Here is an 18,947-nt window from a genome sequence, read left to right on the forward strand (position 1 = left end):
TGCAGTTATGTTGAGATGGGAGTAACAGAGGATGGCGGGGGGTGTTGTCCAAGGAGTCCAGAGACCCCAGGAGTTTTAACGAATGTACTTTTATTAAGCATTTTATATATACTGTATATATATTACAATTTGCTTCCGGTGTCCGACTCATTGGCTGAATGATCAGTGTTGAGGCCTTCGGTTCAGAGGGTCCCGGGTTCGATTCCCGGCCGGGCATTTTAATCGCGTCTCATTAATTCTTCTGACTCAGGGACTGGGTATTTGTCCCAACACATTCCTCTTCATATTCAGACAACATACTACACTACCAACCACAAGAAACAAACAACAGTAATTACATCTCTCCATGTAGGGTTGGCGTGGGGAAGGGCATCCAGCTGTAAAACAGGGCTAAATCCACATGTGCGACACAGTTCGCACCCGCGACTCCACAGATGTGGGAAAAGCGGAATAAGATTAATATTAGCTTCCGGAATCCGCACGAATCCACCACTTACTTGGATCCAAGGACACTCATTTACTTTTTAGGTATTCTGTACCACCTAAGATCTGGAAGTTTGGACACCTATCAAAACTGAAATCCTATTTTGCTATTTGCTTTACGTCGCACCGACACAGACAGGTATCATGGCGACGATGGGACAAGAAATGCCTGGGAGAGGGAAGGAAGCGGCCGTGGCATTTGCCTGGTGTGAAAATGGGAAACCACGGAAAACCATCTTCAGGGCTGCCGACAGTGGGATTCGAACCCCCTATCTCCCGATTACCGGATACTGGCCGTACTTAAGCGACTGCAGCTATCGAGCTCGGTAACGTATAGACTGTCCATTCAGGAATGCCACCGGGAAAAATATTTTCGTACTAAATTTTCCCCTAAAAAGGTACTAGATTATGGTAAAAGGTACTAAATATGTATTAACAATGGAATAGGGTTATTCATAAAGGCAGTAAGTTATAGAAATCAAAGTATACTTAACAAAAATACACATTTATAAAATGAGAACGGAACTTACCGGTTTTCATCTTCATATTTTACTCTTCTCTTAATCCTTGGAAAACAATGCCAAAGCAATAAACTGTTTTGAAATGTGAAAATTATGTGCAGACGAATGTTTTAGTTTCTCATTTGTCAGAAGGAGCCCGTTCATCATACAGGATTGGAGTTTGTTTCTCAACTTGGTCTTATTGATAGTAACAGCAGAAAAAAAAACCGTTCTGTTGCAGCAGAAGAATGTAGTAAACAGAACACTGCCTTCACAAAATTCGTCAAATTTGGAAAGGTGTAGTCGCCTACAGGATTTTTAATTTCAAAAACACCAGGCGAGTTGGCTGTGCGGTTAGAGGGGCGCACCTGTGAGCTTGCATCCGGGAGATAGTCGGTTCGAACCCCATTGTCGGCACCCCTGAAGATGGTTTTCCATGGTTTCCCATTTTCACACGAGGCTGAAAATCTTTTAAGTTTCTGTGGTCTTAGCTTACCACGATTTCCCATCGAATTTCATTAACACTTTCTCTAATTACAGCCGATAAATATATAGCTAATGGGATTGTACTGATGAAACTGCCACCCCATTAGTAATTTTCCAGGTTCGCCATGGACAGATTTCTTAAAATAGGATCACGAAAATCCACCGTCCAAAAAATCTGTTTACAAACTTCAACATGGCTCTGAAGTTTCTTGGCAATTTCTTTCTTGTTCTTTTGCTCCACTAGAAGAGTTTACACTCTACCCCGGTAAAAGGTACTAGATTTCCATAATAAGAACTAACGTACTAAAAATGATCATGAAGTACTAGATCTAGTACTAAAGGTGGCAATCCTGTGTCCATTGGAATACATAGTTGAAGTTGTACCAGGTAAGGATGGTGTCGTCCGCCTCTGTGGTGTAGATAGATAGATAGATAGATAGATAGATAGATAGATAGATAGATAAGGAAGGGGCGAGCCCAGGGCTCCACACGTAGGTCTGTGAAGACTCTTTGTATCCCTTAAACGGGTTTGCCTATTCCAGCCCTAGTGCTCCTATAAAGGATACCAGTGTTCGGATATTGGCATTCCTGATGTCTTCCAGGCTCACAAAATGTGAGCCAAGATATCGATGTCTAGTACTTGCAACAGCCTCGCAGTGACACAACACATGCGCAGAGGTCTCTTCCTCCCTACCGCATCTTCTACACATCGGTTCCTGACTGATTTTCATGATGTGTAGGTGTCTCTGTAAGGTATTGTGGCCTGTCAACAGTTCAACTACCATTCGCGTTCTGGTCCTATTCAAATTTATCAGGACCTTTTTATAACTTTGGCTACGCCCTTTGATAAGTTCACGTGCTTCCCTTGCTATGGTTAACCTCTTCCAAATGTCTAGGTGAGACTGGTTCGTCCACTGGGATATTACCAGTTTCACACTTCAGAGTGACACTCCTAGGAAGGGCTCTGGTCCTGTGAAAGGACCTTTTGAGCCTTGTTTCGCTAGTTTGTTAGCTTCTTCATTTCCACTGATTCCTGTGTGCCCAGGGACCCATAATAGGGTAACTGAGCTAAGTTCACACAGTTGATCTAACATCCTTTGGCACTCCCATACCATTTTTGTTGTTGTTCTGACTGCGCATAGTGCTTTTAACGCTGCCTGGCATCATTGCAAATGGTGATGCATCTTCTATGTCCAGGCATGTTCCATATATACAGCACAGGTCAGTATTGCATATACTTCGGCCTGGAAAACAGTAGCATATTTACCCATGGGGAGGGAGAGCCTTGTCTTAGTCCCCCTGACCCCGGCGCCTGTGCCCGTCTCTGTCCGCGAACCATCTGTGTACCATGTACAGCCCCCAGACCTAAGACGGGCCCCAGGATCCGCGGCCCACTCCTCTCTTGTGGGTATCACCACTGTGAACTTATAATTCAGATTAAAACTAGGCTTCATCAGATCTCCGATCATCATTGTCGTAGGGCAGGTCTGGTGAAGCCTTGTAAGAATAGAAGCATGTCCTCTATTCGGATTCTTGAAGGACCATCCTCCGAGTGACCAGAGGCGGTAAGCACCCATTCCCGCTATTTCCTTAACATATAAATATAAGGAAGGAAGGCCTAGGATGGCCTCCATTGCACATAATGGTGTAGTACCCAGTGCCCCTGTTATTCCTAGACACGCAAGTCTTTGGACACTGTTTAACTTGGTGGTTACAGTTTTAATCTCCGAACCTGGCCACCAGACTAAAGATGCGAAGGTGATCGTGGGCCATACAATAGAAATATAGAGCCACTGGACCATCTTAGGTCCTAGGCCCCAAGTCTTTCCGATGGCCCTGCGACAGGCCCACATAATCTTGCGAGCCTTATCCACCTTATGATCTATATGTTACTTCCAACTCAGTCTTGCCTCAAGGATTACCTCTAGGTACTTAACTGAGGTTGTCTTAACTAATTTTTACCCAAATAGGAAAGGCTCTGACAGTCCGTCTAGCCTCCTCCTCCTGGTAAATACCACGAGCTCCGTCTTGTCGGGATTAACCGACAAGTCCGTGTCGTGGCACCATCTTTCCATCCTACGTAGGGAGCTTTGTACGAGCTCTGAAACCGTACTGGGGAAATTTCCCACCGCCATCGGGCCAATGTCATCTGCATAGCCTTGGGCGTAAATTCCTCCAACATTTAACCTGGTAAGTAGTTCATCCACTACCAGACACCATAATGTTGGTGATAATACTCCTCCTCTGTGGTGTAGTGGTTAATGTGATTAGCTGCCACCCCCGGAGGCCCGGGTTCGATTCCCGGTTCTGCCACGAAATTTGAAAAGTGGTACGAGGGTTGGAACGGGGTCCACTCAGCCTCGGGAGGTCAACTGAGTAGAGGTGGGTTCGATTCCCACCTCAGCCATCCTGGAAGTGGTTTTCCGTGGTTTCCCACTTCTCCTCCAGACAAATGCCGGGATGGTACCTAACTTAAGGCCACGGCCGCTTCCTTCCCTCTTCCTTGCCTATCCCTTCCAATATTCCCATCCCTCCACAAGGCCCCTGTTCAGCATAGCAAATGAGGCCGCCTGGGCGAGATACTGGTCATCCTCCCCAGTTGTATCCCGCGACCCAATGTCTCACGCTCCAGGACACTGCCCTGGAGGCGGTAAGGGTGGAATCCCTCGCTGAGTCCGACGGAAAAACCAACCCTGGAGGGTAAATGGATTAAGAAAGAAAGAAAGAAAGAAAGAAAGAAAGAAAGAAAGAAAGAAAGAAAGGATGGTGTCGTCAGAACAGTGAAACTCCAATACCAAGGATTTATCTCTTGGAAGTGTCTTCTGATGACCCTATTGGGCTCTCTAGAAGCTGTGATTCTTCAGGTGTACCAAAGGATGACAACAGTGGTGATCCAGTTGTTACTCGAAGTGGTCGAGTAGTGAAAGTTCCTGACAGACTCGATTTGTAAGCAGTAGGTTTGTATTTGTTGGTATTGTTGAGTAATCTTCTGCTATTTAAGGTGGGAGCATGTTGCATCAGACATTGCTGTCGACACTGTCAGCGCCATTTGCCGGCAGTTCCATCTGCTGGGCACTTAAAAAAAGACAGTAATGTTTTTGTAAAGTACCTATGATGTGGTGTAAGCTGTACAAAGAAGTGTTCTAACATTAAATTCAGTGCAGATCAATTGTAAGACTTTCTTAAAGCATTTGTGTCTGCGTGTAATGGTATTACACAACATACACTATGGAACTATTGTGCGTAGCGTAATATGCAATCCAGTGTAGCCTACCTACTGTATTGTATTGTGTTTCCTTGTACCGCAATGGACAAGACAAACAAACCCCATGGCACTACAGCCTTTGAAGGTCCTTGGCCTACCAAGCGACCGCTGCTCAGCCCGAAGGCCTGCAGATTACGATGTGTCGTGTGATCAGCACGAATCCTCTCGGCCGTTATTCTTGGCTTTCTAGACCGGGGCCGCTATCTCACCGTCAGATAGCTCCTCAATTCTAATCACGTAGGCTGAGTGGACCTCGAACTAGCCCTCAGGTCCAGGTAAAAATCCCTGACCTAGCCGGGAGGCAGGCTCGCTACCCCTACACCACGGGGCCGGCGTTACTATATCCACTATTATGTTCTACGTATTGGCTTTATTTGTGCCGTGGACAAAACAAAGTAGTCGTTTACGTCTGTAAGAAGTTAATGTTACGTTTGAATGTTTCAGTAAAGGTAACTGTAACTGTAAAACAGAACATCGTGTGTTGCATAGTGGAGGTGTACATTGGATACAATTTGATACATTAACTGAAAAAAACATTGGCGCTAACGCGACTCGAACATCGGCGCGTCCGCACAACCGGCATTTGTGGCATTACTTCGTCACTGAGCAATTGAGACAGCTTCGGCCGAGCGCCGAGTTCATGCGACCTGTGTTTGGCCACGCTGCACGCCGTTACAGCGTTGCCAAAGCCTCATTTCTTAACTCGCTTTTCTATTAAATCTATTGGTGGGACTTGGTTTTGCAAGATAAACTTTTGTCGTGAATTTCGACGAGAAACCGCATGCAGACCTCCACGTGCAGCATTTTTTGTTCATCCTGTATAGAGAGAAACTGCATTTGACATCTACAGAAACCACTGAAGCATATCTTGTCGGCACTCAAAGGGAGTTCGGTCGAAGTTGCAAAGGTTTCCACATCTAGATTGTTCTTCAAATTTAATTCGAATTTGTCTTTAGCTAATCCTTCAAGCTTCTCCCCAACACTCATCATCTACTTCCAAACTCTGAATCACATCAGGCAATACTTGTAGCCATGCACTGCAAAAAGTTTAGGTCTTTCTTGTTGAGTAATTGTTGGACCTGCTTGATGGCATATATGAGACAATTGAGACACCTGATTTTATCAAAGTTTTCGCCAAGAAAACTGCGCATCTTATCCGAGTACCTCACTTTCCGGTGACAGGAAACTGTGGAAGGTAGAGCCCAGACACTTCATGGTACAACACTTGAGGACTGGGAGCCTTTACGAAAGAATTGTGTTCAGAGCAACAATGAAGTCATTTACCCTGCTGTAATTTTCCCCGATATTTTCACAAGTATGGTGTAGTCCATTTACAATACATGTCACAGAGCAGAGGTTGGGGTACATGCCTTTCAGCATTATTTTGTGTTATGAAAAATATCTTCTGGTATAGACTGGTGAAACATTAACACGGCCAGTACCGGCGATTGGGAATTGGAAGTGGTGGGGGTGGGGCAAAAGATGTACAGACAACAATAAGTACACGGGCTTTTAGGTTATAGCGGTCGGTGGAGGGGGGGATATATATCAGAACTGAAAGAAGCTATAAAATGTTTTTTTAATGTTTTCTGAGCGAAGGTTGACAATTTAGCAACGTAAGTGCGGCAATATATATATTGAGATTTTGACTTAGGCCTAATACCTACAGTATTGTACAATTAAACTTTCACCAAAAGAACAATATTTACACATGTAATACAATTAAATAGAAGTACTGCATGATTATACAATAAAAATCATTTAGCATTTGCTACACACTAAGAAACTGACACTAAAGAGACTGCGAGACTGACGAATGCGCGCGGCAAGCAGGTGAAACATACCTGAGTGTCCATGACCTTCGGACCTTGGCAAAAAAAAAAAAAAAAAAAAAAAAAAAAAAAAAAAAAAAAAAAAAAAAAAAAAAATACCCTTGCTATTCTTCCTCACAACACATGCAAAGTCTCCGCTACTTGCTGTGGCGCTATTCTTCTTTCTTTCTTAATCTGCTTACCCTCCAGGGTTGGTTTTCCCTCGGACTCAGCGAGGGATCCCACCTCTACCACCTCAAGGGCAGTGTCCTGGAGCGTGAGACATTGGGTCGGGGATACAACTGGGGAGGTTGACCAGTACCTCGCCCAGGCGTCCTCACCTGCTATGCTGAACAGGGGCCTTGGTGGGGGATGGGAATATTGGAAGGGATAGACAAGGAAGAGGGAAGGAAGCAGCCGTGGCATTAATTTAGGTACCATCCCGGCATTTGTCTGGAGGAGAAGTGGGAAACCACGGAAAACCACTTCCAGGATGGCTGAAGTGGGAATCGAACCCACCTCTACTCAGTTGACCTCCCGAGTCTGAGTGGACCCCGTTCCAACCCTCGTACACTTTTCAAATTTCGTGGCAGAGCTGGGAATCGAACCCGGGCCTCCGGGGGTGGCAGCTAATCACACTAACCACTACATGTGGCGCTATACAAATCGGTAATCCGCGATGAACGATATTTTGTGGGCATTTCCGCTAATAATTTTATTAATAATTGAAAACCTACAACCTGTTTTCCAGTCATAGACCGGGTCAGGGATGGAATGAATGAAACATATATAGGCTGTTATTACAATGGGGTCGCCACTTCCAAGGTGATTTATTAATGGGTGATAAATGCTATGAAATGATAATGGCGAATGTTGCTGGAAGGAAAGATGACAGGGAAAACCGGAGTACCCGGAGAAAAACCTGCCCCGCCTCCGCTTTGTCCAGCACAAATCTCACATGGAGTGACCGGGATTTGGACCACGGTATCCAGCGGTGAGAGGCCGACGCGCTGCCGTCTGAGCCACGGAGGCTCTTTTATTAATAATTAAAGAAAATAATTATCTGATAAGACAACAAAGCTTGTACAAATTGCTTGTTTTAATATTTCCTCGTTCCAGCCGGATAAAATGGATTAAAAATTGTTTCCTCCACAAAGTGGGGGGCAGCCCCCACCCCAATCACCGTTACTGAACACGGCCAACAGTCGACGGGTGGAACCATTCAATTCATGTCAGTACTTAGTGAACTTAAGTTGAAACTGTTGCAATATCATTGTTTAGTCATTCGACCGGGTCAGGAATGGGATGAATGAAGCCCCCTTCCAGCGGTGAGGATAGGAGTTGTGCCGGCTGCCGAAGTCTCTGGTGCAATGATTAGTGAATGACAGGTGAAATTAAATTAAATTGGAGAGTGTTGCTGGAATGAATTATGACAGGGAAAACCAGAGTTCCCTGAGAAAAACCTGTCCCACCTCCGTTTGTCCAGCACAAATTTCACATGGAGTGACCGGGATTTGAACCACGGAACCCAGCCAGCGCGCTGCCGCCTAAGCCACGGAGGCTTCTAATAGAAGGTGACAACAAATTTCATGAATAAAGAGGAATTAAAAGTTTCAAAACATATTTTAGAAAAGCTATTAATTGTATATGAAAGAAATGGTCATGATATCTATACTTTTATGTAGGTGACATTCCCACAAAGTTTCGTGAAAATCCATGCGTTAGGTAAAAATATACTTTTATCTCCGGAGTGACGCCTTAACGAGGTACAAGACGCAAGGGCCGTCACTTTGATCCAGGAAGGATGGACTTTTCGTCGTGTTGCTGTGGATCTCAATGTCTCTCCGTCAGTTATTCAACGCTTGTGGAATCGCTACATGGAGACAGGCCATCTCACAAGGAGGGTTGGACAAGGTCGTGGACGCATGACAACCCCACAGGATGACCGATATCTGACCATCTGTGCGTTGCAGCGTCGTTCAGCAATTGGGAACATGCATCATTTTCAAAAATATTTTTTTTGAAAAGTACACCAATGAAATAGTACGTAAACATATTGCATTGTGGTATGTTGCCTTGTTTTCTACCATTAAAAAGATATTTAATAGTGCCTTTCCGCAAGGCGAGTGAAACGGCCTCTGACGTAAGCGGCGCGCTGTGACGTCACGATCCAGTACCGCATGGAGCTCTACCAGCCGTTGTGCATCAGCCGTTGCTAAAAGCCGATTGTTTATTATTCATGATCGCGAATAACTTCATAATGACAGAAGAAAGGTTCAAAACAGCACAATCAGACAATCCATCATGTGTAAATGTCATCATTCTTGAAAAATAGTAACTTTTGTGGCCGCAGAAATTCGCGGATAACAAGCAAGTTTGTAAGTGGCGTCTTTTATATACGTGCAATGTACTGTAACCCATAGTATTAGGATAACAACGAACCTGGATGGATATCACATCACTTTCAACATTTCCTTCTAGACTGATTCCCCTATTAAAGAATAACATTACATTTTCGGGCTTTCAGCATTAGTAAAGTAAGAAATCGGATTTCAGCACTAACATAAACATGTAGGTAGCATTATAGTACTAGTCCGCTTCTGTGGTGTAGTGGTTAATGTGTGCCACTCCCGGAGGCCCGGTTTCGATTCCCGGCTCTGCCATGAAAATTGAAAACAAATAGTACGAGGGCTGGAACGGGGTCTACTCAGCCTCGGGAGGTCAACTGAGTAGAAGGGTTTCGAATCCCACCTCAGCCATCCTCGAAGTGGTTTTTCGTATTTTCCTACTTCTCCTCCAGGCACCTAAGGCCACGGCCGTTTCCTTCCCTCTTCCTTGTCTATCCCTTCCGATCCTCCCATCCTCCAACAAGGCCCCTGTTGAGCATAACAGGTGAGGCCGCCTGGGCGAGGTAATGGCCCTCCTCACCAGTTCCATCGCCATACTGCAAGTCTCACGTTCCAGGACACTGCCCTTGAAGTGGTAGAGGTGAAATCCCTCGCTGAGTCCGAGAGAAAACCAACCCTGAAGGATAAACTGATTAAGAAAGAAAGAAAGAAAGAAAGAAAGAAAGAAGGAAAGAAAGATCATAGTACTATAGGGCTATAATCTATCATTCCCAAAAAAATATATATTCATGGTTGGGACAACTGGCCTACCCACTTCCGGGGCCCATGAAAGAGAATTAAATATCTTTGTGGAGGGAAAAAGTTAAACATGATAAAGATAAATATGACTTCATCTAGTTTTCACAAGTCGGGCTGAGTGGTTCAGACTGTTGAGGTGCTGGCCTTCTGACCCCAGCTTGGCAGGTTCGATCCTGGTTCAGTCTGGTGGTAGTTGAAGGTGGTCAAATACGTCAGCCTCGTGTCGGTAGATTTACTGGCACGTAAAATAACTCCTGCAAGACTAAATTCCTGCACATCGGCGTCTCCGAAAATCGTAGTAGTTAGCGGGGCGTGAAGCCAGTAACATTAATTACATTTGGCTTTTAACAAGCTGAGCATATCAGGAAAGAAAAGTGTCCTGGTGACATTTTAGTCGCTCAATACAGGAATGTCTTTGGGTGCTGTGACTTTTACCCTCAGCATTTGCCTGGTGTGAAAATGGGAAACCACGGAAAACCATCTTCAGGGCTGCCGTCAGTGGGGTTCAAAACCCACTATCTCCCGGATGCGAGCTCACAGCTGCGCGCTCCTAACCGCACGGCCAACTCGCGCGGTATTTTTACCTTTCGGTTTATTGTCTTGGCTTGTATAACCTAAAACTTAGGCTAAGTTGGATAATATTTTAAACACCTACATCACTATTTTCACCTGTGTGCAATTATGTTATTTATTTCATTAATATTATGATAATTATTATAATTGAGCATTGTTAACTTATAAGACCCCAACAGACAAGCATTGGTTTTGTGTAGAGTTATACATTTGTTAAATTCAAGTTTTTTCCTTTCATGATGTACACGCCTATTTTTTGTTACATTATAGAGTATTTGGATATAGCCTAAATTTCTTTACCAATTAAGCTCTTCAATAAAGACATACATAACTGTCCCAAGCCAAGATATATTGGTAGAATTAGAGCTGTCAAAATGGTTCATAACCCCTTTGATTTATTATCTTGACATGGATCACCCAAAACATAGGTTAGGTTTGGAGAATACTTTAATAATCAGCATTATTTAATGCACTGTTTATTACTTTCATATCCAAGATGTAATTGAAGCATTTAAATAAAGCTTCATACATTGAAATTTAAAGTTTTACCACTAGAACAGCTGACATGGAAAAGTGATTTGAAAATTCAAACAAATTCATCTTACGTTAAAATCTTCAAAAAAATAAACTGTAGACTTTTCCGATATATCACCAGCATTTCTCCAGCTCGCCAAAATCCATTTCTCCCTAGTTTTAGCGCCTTTGGAACGTTTATAAACAATTTGTTTGGTATGGTATGCGATGTGCTATTCCACATCGGAACTCTACAGCATTTATAAGTTTTCTGCCTCACTGTCTGCGCAGGATTCATTTTAAGTCTAAAATGTACCACTCAGATTATTATCCAATGTATAAACCTCGAATTTAACCATACCAGACACTAACATAAAGTAGAAATACGCGAAGTGTATCCTGCTTCTCACAGCACACTATGTGTTATTTCGTCTGCTAATTCAGTCAACCTGTACGATGACGTCAGGCCAATGAGATCGCGTACTTGCGTGACGTGACATTTTCGTAGATTTTTATCATGTTTGGAGTTATTATTTGTACATTCTGATCACATTTTTGAATTCTGCATGCAATTTTGAATCAGATTAGCATATTTTAAATTAAAACCCCGGATCATGCATGTTCCCTATTGCCAGAGAACTGCAACAAGACCTCAGGAGGGTCACTGGAGTCACGGTGTCTGAGCAGACGGTAAGGAACAGGTTATGAAAAGTGTCCTTACGATCCAGACGTCCTGTTCGAGTGTCCCGTTTAACGCAGCAACATCGCGGAGCTCGCCTTCTGTTTGCCGTACGCACGTCAACTGGCAAGTTTGCCAATGGAGACCTGTGTTGTTCACAGACGAGTCCAGATTTTCCCCTGACACAGCGTGATGGACGTCAACGTGTATGGAGACGCCATGGTGAGCAGTACATGCCAAATGTTATCCAGGAAGGCGACCGATTCGGACATGGTTCTCTGATGACGTGGGGTGACATCAGTAGGCCTATTGATGGCCGTACGGATCTTGTCGTCGTTCGTGGTAATCTTACTGCTGCGAGGTACATCGAGCAGATACTACTACAGCATGTGTTAGTTGCTGCATACGGTGTTGGTCCTGAATTCGTACTCATGCACGACAATGCCAGGGCTCATGTAGCGCGCATCACCAGAGCTGTCTTGCGAGAATTGGACATTCAAGAGTCCCGACCTTAATCCAGTGCTGCCAACTTATATTTCCAAGATCCGTACTACTACAAATCCGCTAAAATTCCGCCAAGAAATCCGATCTCAAATAATAATAATAATAATAATAATAATAATAATAATAATAATAATAATAATAATAATAAAAGCAAATGTCTGCATTTACCTGATCTGTGAGTTTCACTGGGATTAACCCCCTGCCTGCGAGCCGGCGAGCTAAACCTTGTAGGCGTTTTAGTGCCGGGTGCAAACTAGGTGAATCCTCTACTTCAGGGGCCACACACAGAACAGACCAGTTCATTAAACGGTCTTCCTTCATAACAAAAATATAAAATATAAATATAAATGCTACTCTCTCACAGTTTCATTATCTGTCGTCATTCGTCAACTAAAAAAGAGGTATAAGTACCCTTTCCCCCGCATTAAAAAATTTATGGTACCATGATCTCATAACATCAAATCCAAATAACACGTTTTCCTCATGTGAATGCTAGCTCCGGACAAGAAATACGGAATAGCTCGGAGACAGACTGGAGTACAATTTTTTTAAACTTAAAATGGATAAAACAGTAAATTCCGCTATAATAAATAATCTAGTATTCCGCCAAAAATCTGCTGTCCACTAAATGATATATTTTTCCGCCGACAGTCTTCTAATTCCGCCAAATTTAGCGGAAAATCCGCTAAGTTGGCAACACTGCCTTAATCCCATCGAGCATATGTGGGATAGGCTTGACAGAAGCAGTGTTGCCAACTCAGCGGATTTTCCGCTAAATTTGGCGGATTTTTAAATAGAACAGCGGGAAAAAATTGCATTTAGCGGACAGCGGATTTTTTGACGGATTTTCAAACTTCTATTAACGATTTTCAGCGGTAACAACATCGCCTTTCATCACCATGAGTAAAAATAATTTATTTATTTATTTATCATAAGTCTGTACAGAGTTCTCCTCCATTTTCACAGACACTATACATAGGTGTACATAAATGCATGAATGAGATTTTTTTTTTTATGATTCCATGACCGAATAATATTGTCATGCATGCATGAATAAATGAATGAACACTTCCCTCCCAGTCACGGATAGCCACTAACTGAGGAGAGAGCATTCGGTTGGCAGGATAAATGCATGGATGGGATTATGCATGACTACTGCCCGGTCGTGTTATCCACCCCTGGTGAGAAAAAGGAGCCACCTTCCCAAGGATAACACGTCCGGCCCTTTCCCTTGAGGCCCAAACAGAAGACCCCACCTGATCTAATAGCTGTCAAACACTAATTTCTCACCTATCCCGTCCTACTTCGGTTATAGCCTTACATAAGTGTATGAATTAATTAATTAATTAATTAATTGGCTATGATTCCCTATCTAAAATAGTGCCCTTTGCACAAGCGGATCGCCATTCCACATGCAAGGGCCACGCCTACGATTATCTACATGAGTGTATGAATAAATGAATTAATTGATTAATTAATTACCAATTCCCTAACTGTATTGAGAAAACTCGTATGGATGGATTTAAGAATGGGTATATGGATATTCATGCATGCATGTTAGGAAAAAATACTCATCCCTCCCAGTACGGATAACCAGTAACTGGGGAGAGAGCCCTTGTTATGAATTAAATAAATGATTGAATGAATAATATGTGGAATGAGTAGTGAATGAATGAGTGAATGTTATCAACCTTCAGCCACGGATCGCCAGCAGCTGAGGATGAAACATTATATCCATTGGGCCCTGTCTCATTACAAACAGTTTGACAATTAATTACGTTATGGCTTACTAACATATCGACTTTACAGTGCTACATATACTAATATTCCTTTTACTACATAGCCCTATTGGCAATTTCTTAACTAATCGGTTCGCAACACAATCATCCATCCGTAATATGACCTACCCTCATTGTAGGCTCTTTCAACACACTTCTACATGAATTTCTAATTACAATTAACAGTTTACTGAGATTACCAGGTTTATACCATTCTTTGCTTATCATCTTAATAATCCTATAGCCATTCTCATCCTCATTTATCATATATTGTTCCTTGTTATTCAAAAATTTCCTTCTCACCGCTATGGTTTCTTTACATGATTTCAACATGTGAAATTCTTCTCTGTTTTCACCACAGAGAAGGCACCTTGTTGCATCTTTCACTTTAATCCATCCCCTATTCTTGTAAATTCCCATTAACCACCATATCAAACCCCTGATTTCTCTTCTATTTACACTCACAATATTTATGTTCATATCCTGCCTTATCCTAATAAACTCTGAGAGGGTCGCCTTGCTTCTACACTCGGATACCAACCACTGTCTTTGAATATCTCTGAGTCGTCTAATGATTAGTTTATTCGTTGATCTTTCCAACCTCTCCCAATAACTTCCATATCCCAACCTATCTAATATACTTCTGATTTTCGTTAACCAATACTCTCCCTGGATATTATCTCTCTGATGTTGATATGCGATCTGCAGAAGCTCGCCACCCTCTCTTCCTTTCAATCTCAACAGATATTTCAGAACTCTCTTAAGAACATCTACTTGGATATTTTCTTCACATATTAATCTTACTCCACAATTTGCTGTACAATTTGGTAACCCCATTACAATTTTACAGAACTTACTTATAACCTGATTCAGCATCTCACACTCTTTCTCTACACCCCATAGCTCAGCTCCATAAAGCATTCGATTTTTAACTACGGCTTGCAGGACATTTCTCTGAATCTTATAGTCTATATTTGGGAATTTATTTTCAAGAATTCTAATTACTGATAATGCTGCAAGACCTTTCCATTTGGCTTGTTTTATTTGATGGATCCACTTCCCGTTGTTTGCTATATATATTCCCAGGTACTCTAATCTATTTGTGACCTCCACTTGACAACCATCAATCGTCCATTGTTCATTCTTCGCTCGTTTACAGCCTTTCTTACAGATCAGAACTTTCGTCTTGGAAATGTTAATTTTTAATGACCACGTTTTAGCAAACTCTGTCACAGCATTAATGCTCTTTTGCATGCCTCCGGCCGTTAACGTCATCAGCAGGACATCGTCCGCGAAAATTAGGCCTGGTATTTCTTGATTTACTAAAACTGGACTCATCCAGTTATCACCTCCATGTCCGTTTAATATATCGTTTATAAATAACAGAAATAAAATAGGAGATAGCTTACATCCTTTTTCAAACCCAATAAAGAATCTATTTGACCACATGCTACCCCCATGAGTAAAAATAATATAGAGCTTACTACGATATCATAGTCTAGTTAATACCGTTGTATTGAACTTATGCTGCATACTATCACTCGTTTTCTAGACCAGCTCTGGCCCATAGCCTCACTCAGAATTTGTTGCAATCGTTACTGAACTCTTGACGAGCCGGGCAGTGTCGTGTTTGATATCGTGTTTCTTTTGACATTAGGTTCTTTTGGTACGGTACGTCAATATATCGAAAGAAAAGGTTGAATAGTACTGTCAGATATTTCGTAAAGAGTGGTTAAATAATTAAACTTTAAAAGACTAGTTGGTTAAGCTTCCCATTGATCCAAACCACGGATGCGAGCAGTGCATCTATTGACAGTTCAATATAAATGCGAAATTGTTTGACATTACTTCTTTCCCCACTTATCATAAACAATGAAAACAGTAATGAAAGTGAAAATAACTTTGAAATTGATTTGAAAATTTCTGTATGCGCTTTGCTACTGTGAACTGCCAGCATGTATTTTGAAAAATAGTACCGGTACCATGTGGTTTCATGTGAAACCACGTCTGCTTAAGACGATACAGTGCTGGGAGGAGAAGATGATGACCTGTTTTGAAACTGGCGAGTGTTGAGATAATCTCCTCTATTAAAACAGCTGATACATGCCATTTTTGGTTCAGTTAGAAATTTAGCGGAATTTAGTGGATCTTCATCTAAAATTTAGCGGACAAAAGATTTGTGGATTGGCAACACTGGACAAGTTGTCGTGGGCGTCCTGTTCCACCAAAGACTCTCCAAGACCTTGAACAGGCTCACATTGAAGAATGGCACCTGATACCGCAACGTGACCTCCGTCGACTTATACGGAGCATGCCACGTAGGTGCCAAGCTGTGATACACCTGAAGCTCTCCAACTGTGATAGAAATCCACCCTGGAGGACTGTTATAACCTTGTTTTCGCCCCTCTTTGGACATTTCCGTTTGTATTCTGCAAATGAACGCGAATCCATCGATGTATACTTCAACGGTAAAGAATAAAAGCTTAGTTGGTAATAAACCTGGGTGCGAGGTATTGTTTTGTGGAGCATGGCATACGTTCAAAAACATGTTCCCCTAATTTTTTGAACTGTATATTTTATACTAAAATCTCAAAACTGCTATGAACATATTATTGCTTACAACATTATGCCAAAAGACAACATTTGGTACTTACAGAAAAGAAAAAAAAAACTGTCCTCATCTACAGATTTTCTGAAAAAATAATTCGTGACAGGCTACTTTAAGAATGAAGTGAAATCATGCAAAAATATTTTATCGTACTTTAATAGTAAATGAAATATATTTTGCTATAGATTACTTTGCAAATTGAAAATATTATAAAAATTATAAACAAATTATTTTTATGCAGTGTTTACAAAATCTGTAAGTGCAAGTTGTAAATTAATGACATTCATGCATGTAGAAACAAGAACAAACTACTAAATATTGTACACGGGTGGCATCCTTCTTAATAATCAGACATATTGTATTTGTAGCTATCAAGCCGCTGTAAGATTGTTTAAAATGTATCAAATCTGTAAACGTCTTTTATAATTGTTAGCTTATAGTGTTTAAAACATGTGGTTTCCTCCATTTTAAACGAATTACAGAACTCCTACACGACTGCTCTAGCTTTACCTTTTCACGCAACCCGGTAAGTTTTAAATGACCGAGCGGTTAGGGGCACGCAGCTGTGAGCTTACATTCGGGAGATAGCGAGTTCGAACCCCACTGTCGCCACCTTGAAGATGGTTTTCCGTGGTTTCCCATTTGCACCCCAGACAAATGCTGGGGCTGTACCAAAATTACTGTAAGGCCATGGCCGCTTCTTTCCCACTCATAGCCCTCTCCTGCCCCATCGTTGCCATAAGACCTATCTGTGTCGGTGCGACGTAAAGACAATTGTAACAAAAAAATCTAAATGGTACTGCTATACAAGTGTTGGAACATTTTGTTCGATTACATTTATTAGTAAGTTAAAAGCATAGCGTTTTCATTTGCTGGTGGCGGTGGTTATTGCTTTAAGAGGAAATCAATCAGTGCAACGTCTACCTTCTTAGCGTAACAGTTAGTGCTACCGTCGTCGGAGGCCTGGGTTCGATTCCCGGTTCTGCCAGAGATTTAAGAATGACAGGAGGGTTGGCATGAGTTTAAAATTACACTAGTATCTCACCTCCATTGGTGGTGTTTCTGTAAAGAGCTCTATCACTTCGAACTCGCGTTTTGTCCGGTTCCATGACTAAATTGTTGTTGATCAAAGGAGTACCGGGTTCGATTCCCGGCTGAGACGGGAATTTCAACCTTCAGTGGTTATTTCTTCTGGTTCGGGGGTTGGGTGTTTGTGCCATCTTCAGCATTAGAATAATTCATCTTTAGATGGAAGCCGTCCTCACGGACGCTCAGGTCACCTATAGCGCGTCATCCGGAAAACCTGCACCAGGCTTTTCCGGAGGCCATACGCTATTGTTATTATTATTATTATTATTATTATTATTATTATTATTATTATCGGGTAACCAACCTCTGTTAACAATAATCAGAGGGAATGTGGAAGATGCCCAACTTTCGAAGAATGAAAGCATCGGCAAAAAAGAGAGAGAGAAAAAAAAGGGAAGATTCAGGAAGGGGGTGAAAATGAAAGACTCCGTAGGCCTTGCAAACATAATAGCATCGGGGTCGGAAGAGAACTAGTGTTGAAAAAGCTAGGTCGGATAGGAAAAATTGAAGTTTCGAGCCTAACACAAGTGGAAGCAATGCCAGATTAGAAAGGGGAACCGTGGTTGCCGACCCACGCGCCCAAATTAAGAGCCCGAGCTTCCCCTTTTAGACACTTCTTACGACAGGTGGATACCGTGAATGCATTCTACCAGCCCCATCCATAGGCTAAAGTTTTTTATTGCTCCTATAGATTGTGGTTTTTTTTTAACTCCCCACCCCCGAAAACATTCTGGGTACGGACTTTTGTTACAGTATAGTTCGCAGAGTTATTAGAGGAGTCCCGTGCCTCGGTGCTTTCTCCAATTAAATGACTGGCATAATCAGTCTCGTGAGTTTCATTTCAAAATCCTTGCGAGTGATTTATTTATTTTCTTGAAATATAAACTAGTGATTTCTAAGCTCACAATCGTGGTCTTCGTATGGTAAGAGTTCAGTAAATCGTTGGTACATTTTCCCTGGATCAGTGGATTTCCAAGGCCATGTTTGTCTAAATTTCTCGACTGATTGGCGAAGAATTGACCCACATCCTTTCGAGTGAACCGACCATTCATCATCATCTCGACTAGGTAGACCCCAATGATATTTTGTAAGAACTGTTTCGTTCTTGTACTGTAAATAATGTCATAAAGTTGAATGTGCGAATCGTTCATTCTTTTATGGTTTGAAACTAATCCCTAGTTCTCGAAGTAGGAGCTTTTGGCCTGAACAGATACGGTACCGGTACCGTAATTTCGATTGTCGAGAAGCAGTGAGTAACGACTAGAAGGTTCCAGTAGAGTGCGTAACTTGTTTGCTTCCTTTCTCTCTGTCTCGCTGCGGCTGAATTTAGCCCTCTCCCCAAGGGGATGATAAGGAGAAGGGCCGCTGACACACACACATACATGCAGACACGCCTTGTTTCTCTCCCTCCTTTCCCCTTTCTTGTCCACGTCGAAACTTCTAGTTGCCAAAAGCAGTTGAGATAACGAATTTTCTAGAATGAAGGAGGGTTCGACGTGTCATAGTGGTCAT

The sequence above is a fragment of the Anabrus simplex genome, chromosome 1 (assembly GCF_040414725.1).
Source record: "Anabrus simplex isolate iqAnaSimp1 chromosome 1, ASM4041472v1, whole genome shotgun sequence".
NCBI lineage: Eukaryota > Metazoa > Arthropoda > Insecta > Orthoptera > Tettigoniidae > Anabrus > Anabrus simplex.